This window comes from Callithrix jacchus, chromosome 9 (assembly GCF_049354715.1).
Source record: "Callithrix jacchus isolate 240 chromosome 9, calJac240_pri, whole genome shotgun sequence".
Classification (NCBI taxonomy): domain Eukaryota; kingdom Metazoa; phylum Chordata; class Mammalia; order Primates; family Cebidae; genus Callithrix; species Callithrix jacchus.
In genome coordinates, this window is record NC_133510.1 from 75,483,089 (window position 1) to 75,489,088 (window position 6,000).

Here is a 6,000-nt window from a genome sequence, read left to right on the forward strand (position 1 = left end):
AGGAATTAGAGACTTGGCAGGGATGGGAAAGGGAAAAATTCAATGTCACGGACTTGAGAGGTAAATATTGCATTGTGTTTAGATCACATCATTGAAATGTTATTGGGGTGCAAAGCCTCTGACCTATACATTGCAACAGAGATAAATAGAAAGTTTGTGGATACTGGCACTAAGAATTATGTATGTTTTCAAAAACCATAAATGCCTTCCTTTCTACAGCAGAGTGACATCAGTCAAAAAGTTGCTCAATAACACAAGTAAGTAGATGCTGAGAGTTATGTGTCAAGTTTGTGAACACACATCACTGGAAGTACCTCAGTGTATATGTCAAAATCTGAGGGACTTTTGAACTGCTGTGGAGTGCAGTATGAAAAGTCATCACCAGTTAGGGCATATTGCTGCAGGAGCTACTTACAAAAAAGAAAACTTCAGAATCCAGGAAAGGCGAGAAGATCCCTCCACTTCTCACTGGTAGTAAAATAAATTACTGAAGAGGAACTGAAAGAAATAGCACTCTCAAATAAACAAAGATGGGATAGTTGTATTGTATTGGGACTGAAGGCAATAATTCTGATTTAAGAAGCTGACATGGATTCCATTATAATTATGCTCCCTGAATTTAATCCCACACAAGTAGAATGTCAGGAAGTGGGAGTGACCAGATCATTGACCTCTGGCCGAAAAGTTGCCCAGAAGATACCAGGTGATCTGGTCAGAGACTATATCGGTCATCTGACTTCCAGTGAGCACAACTTGCTAAGTGTTAGCCCAAATAGGGTAGTTGTATTTTTACATCCAGGCTTTGAACTCTTAGCACCTAGGGATCTCAAGATGAATTTGGAGGTTAAGAGAAAACATACAAAGGAGTTCCCAGGATTATGTAAAGTAGAAAAGAGCAGGGTTGAAACAAGAATGGAAATCTTAGGGACCATGCAGCCATAAAGATAACTATGTCTTGAGAGTTGAGAGGTGAATGTTGAAAAATGAGAAATGGGTTGGAAGTAATGAGCAATTTTAGTACTATGACAGAAAAAAATCATAATAAAAACCTCCCTCTGTAGGATATAGAACTGCTGGAGTAGGTTGCTGAAATGGGTGGTGTATATCCACAGGGATTGACCCTTGCCCTGAGAGGAGAGGAGATACAGCCAAGAACTCAGGCTGCTGAAGTGGCTTCCTTCGTGGCTCCCTATAAGGCTTCCTAGAAAAGAACCACTAGAGAAAAATCTGACACTCAGGAAGTAGCAATGGGAATATTTTGAGTAGATTGTGAGTTGTGTCCATGAAGGGAGAAGGAAAACTTTCATGTATTTTGGTAACTGGGTAGCCCAAGAGACAGATTGAAACACAGTTACAGATGCCCTGAAAGTCAGAAGAGAATGGGATACACCAAGGAATGACAGGTAAATGCTCTCTGTTGTGATCTTCCAGAAAAGAGAGGTATTCTGTAGAAGGAACACTATAGTCATTTTCTTTTGCTTTTTTAAAAGAAATATGTAACAGTACATTGAAACATTTATCTTTTCAGCAGCAGCAGACACAGAAATTCCTTTGAGAAAAGTGATGTAGTTTTCTCAACCTTTGAAGGAAGGCAGAGGAAGGAGGAGAGGAGCAGAGTCCCTGCTGTAGCAGCAAGGGTCAAGGGGGAGATGTAGGCTGGTGACTGCAGCTGGGAGGAAATGCTGGGCACCCAGGGCAAGCCTTCTGATTATCACGTTACCCACTGCAAAGTGACCCATCACACATTACAAGTATTCATTAGAACTACAGGCTTTGTGTGGAACTTTCTCCAGAAAGCTATAATTAGAGCTAGTTTGGGGTTCAAATTTGGATTCAGACAGTTATAGGTGGATTATACAGGAGTGGTAAATGTCTAACAGCTGAGTTAGATGTCATTTTCATTGATGGATAAAATTTTATTTTATCTCAAAAGCATTTTTAAAAATTCATATAGTTCTGTATCCAGTGTATCTTGAGAAATATATATGAAAACTTAGTGCCAAAAAACATCTCATAAAAGTGTTCAAAATCTGTTTTGTATAGATCAGTGATAAGTGAAAGATAAGAACAAATGAGAGAGAAATCAAAATTATCAGACATTCAGTGACTTACTAATTAACAACTAATTTGATAACTTCAATGGAAGAAAAATTTAGCAATTAACACTCATATTTATATAAAAAGTAATCAGTACACTAAATCCAATATTTTAATGCTAGGAAATATATTAGTGCTTGTACAATTTAGAGTACATTCTCACTTTTTAGGCCAATTATTATTTCATCAGAGCACCAAAAAAGGATTACTGATCCTGTCTTTATTTAAAATGTTGACATTTTGCTTATCAATTTGCTATTTTTTCAATACTAATTTTATATTAATTTAGATTTTTAAAATATTGCATTTAATATTATTTACCTTGGCTGCTGAGTTATTTGGTATCTTCTTGAATTTTGTGTCTAAGACAATTGCTGTAGCCTCTTCATCATCTTCCATGCCCTCAGTGGCAGCAACATTATCTATATGGGTGTTGAGATAAGCAAAAAAGTGCAAAAAGTCTGCAGCATTGGTACCTGTAGTTGGAGGAATTGCTTAAGATATTCTGAATATTTCCCTAATTATTTGAGATAAGTCTCACTTTTGATGTGAGTAGTTTTAATGAAAGTTAGCACCCTCCAAGGCAAGGCCGGATCATATCTGGAAAAAAAGAAACGTTTAAATTATTGCTAGATTACACATTTATTTGAAAGAGTATTTTGAGATTCATTTAGCAAGTTTAGAAAGTTAACTTCTGCTCTGAATATGGTAAAAGAGAGGTATAACCAATGCAGAAGAGACCCGATGGACAAGTATGGAATAAAAAACTCCTACTAGAATGAGGCAGATGCTAAGGGCTTCAGTTTTGCATAGGAGGATGAAAGTAAAAGGCCCTTGGGAATGTATGTTTTTCCCTTTGAACTCTGTTACTCTTTTCATCTTTAAGAAGTAAGCTTCTTTGAACTCTTCCATTTTAACCCAACCAACATTTATTTTTCTATTTTGACTCTATTTTATACCCTTCCATTTTCCTACACAACTCCATGTAGACATAGGCCCATCCAATTCTTGAGTCAATCACAGAAGCATCAAGAAATACAATCTCAGCTTTCCTTCACCCCTTCTACCTCTGTCCGATTGGCTTTATATCAAGTCCTTGTCCTAGACTTGAGATCCTCAGGGCCATCTGTATTCTGTGTAGCTCATGTCCTGTGTTCCTCTAGCTGCCAACAAAATAGTGAGTCACATGTGTTAGATACAAGCCCAAGATACTCACATCGTTACAGCGTTTAGTATTACCATGCTTCCAGTTATAAGACCATAAGACTGAGCCTTTTTTATACTTTAAAGATTCATTCTATTTCAACAATTCCTGCCTGTAAGATCAAAGCTTTAATGTAAACTACATCTCTCACTTCAGCCTTATGCTCTAGCTTTGATCTTGTTTTTACAAATCAGGAGCTTGATCGTGCCTCATCTCTCCAGTATAGACAATTGCCTCTCCATATGTTCAGATTTCTAGGAATGACAGTCATGTCTTTGTCCTTTTGGGTCCCAAGAATTAGGCTAACCCCTGGCTTCCCTTGTTGATTTGTTATCTTGGAGCTTGTTGCTAAGGGAATAAAATAGCTGATGTATGTCCTCCCAGACAAGAGATTTTCATATAGGTCCAATGAACCAACCATAAAAATATAAATGTTTGTTGAATGTGAGGCTGTCCTCATGGGGTTAACAAGAATTCTGGACAGAAATATAGTGATAATTAGGCATTCATCAGGCTGTGCATTGACCACTTCTTCATAACTGAAAGTCACATAGCGTTAGATACTGACCATTTGCATCTCCATTGTTGCTACAGATAGAATTTCTGACATTAAAATCACAGAGCTTTTTTTTTTTAAAGATAAATAGGGTCTCTGACATTAGAATCATAAGGCTTTGGTTTAAGAATTGCTGAAGTTCTTTTTCAGATCCTGAATTGCAGCAAAATAGGTGAGGCCAACAATTTTGAACACCCCAAGAGAGGAGTAGATTTGCCTGAGATATCATTTCTTCATCTCCCTGTCTCAAGACTTCACCCTGCACTGTTTGACCAATCATCTCCACACAGCTTCATTCCAAAACCTTAGAACACAAACTCCTTGGGGAGTCTAAATTTGAGGTTTACTCCCATTTCCTCATTTGGCGACCCTATGATTAAACCTCTATCTCTGCTGCAACCCGATGTCTTGGTGTATTAACTTGCTCTGTGCATCGGGCAATGGACTTATTACACTTACAAATGATGAAGAAGTGATGAATTCTCTGTCAGTTGGCTTTCTTGTATGATATTGAAGATACAAATAAAAAATACACTGAGCAATACATTTTCCTAGTTATTTTCAGGAAAAAAATGATGTTTTTGTAAATTCATAATACGATTTGCTTGTAGGATTTATGAACAGATTCTAGAGGCAATGCCAAAGAATTTTAAACCCATTTTGACGTGGCACCAGATTGCTATTAGGATTTAGCTATGAAAGCTGGCAGTCTGAAAAACAATTCTCATTTTTAAGTACTACCATGTTAATTAATGGCTGCTTAAAAATATTTTCTATGCTTTCCAATCACATTGCATAGATTCTTGTGCTAAATGATCAAAATTAATAAAAGTTTGTGTTCATAATCAGAAAATAAAATATTATGTCGGTATAATCATTATTACTAGTCAGAGGTGATTCAGTCACAGATAAACACCTGCATTTAAATTAATGGCCTTCATTTGTAAATGTATTTACTCATATTTTAAAAAGAAAAGATTTAAACAGCATATTTAGCCAGACAAAGAATCAACACTTTAAAAGCCAAACAAGTAATAGAAATACACTGGTATTGATCTTGGAGTCACTCTTGGCTCTCCTCTTTCTCTTATGCACCGTATCAAAACTGCATTAGTATTTTATTGCTGTTGCAACAAATAACTCCAAAGTTAGTAGCTTAAATAACAACAAATTTCTTATACTTCTGTTCTGTAGGCTTCAAGTCTGACATGGGCCTCACCCAACATAGATCCATAAAAGTATAGACGAGCCACTCTAAGGGGCAACCTGTTTCCTTGCCCTCTTTGGTTTCCAGAGTTTGCTCACTCTCCTTGGAACATGCAGCCCTTCCTCCATCTTCAGTCAGAAGCATTGCATCTTCCTTTGGTAGAAACTTCTTTCTCTGTCTCATTCTTCTGCCTCATCCACTTCTTTCTTCTTCTTCTTTCTTCTTTCTTCCTTCTTCTTCTTCTTCTTCTTCTTCTTCTTCTTCTTCTTCTTCTTCTTCTTCTTCTTCTTCTTCTTCTTTTCTTTCTTCTTTCTTCTTCTTCTTTCTTTTTTTTTTTTTAGATGGAGTTTTGCTCTTGTTGCCCAGGCTGGAGTGCATAGGCACAACCTTGGCTCTCCACAACCTCTGCCTCTCATATTCAAGTGATTCTCCTGCCTCAGCCTCCTGAGTAACTGGGATTACAGGCATGTGCTGCCACGCCCAGATAATTTTGTGTTTTTAGTAAGGATGGAGTTTCTCCATGTTGGTCATGCTGGTCTCAAACTCCAGACCTCAGGTGATCTGCCCACCTCAGCCTCCCAAAGTGCTGGGATTACAGGCATGAGCCACAGTGCCCAGGCTGCCTTTTCCACTTCTAAGGAACTTTATGATGCCATTGAGTCCTCTAGAATTGTCCAGTATAGTCTCTTTATTTTAAAATATGCTCATGGGTAACCTTAATTCTATCTGAAACCTTAATTGCCCTTTGTTATATAACCAAACATATTCACATGTTCTATTCTCGGGATTAGACATAAACATTTGAGAGGCCTTTATTTTGCTGTCTACACAACATATACCAAAAGTAAAACTTTTACTCTTTTTTTCACATATGTTACTGTGCCACCACTTTTCCTACCACAGCTGCTGCTGTCACTGTGGTTCAACATCATCACC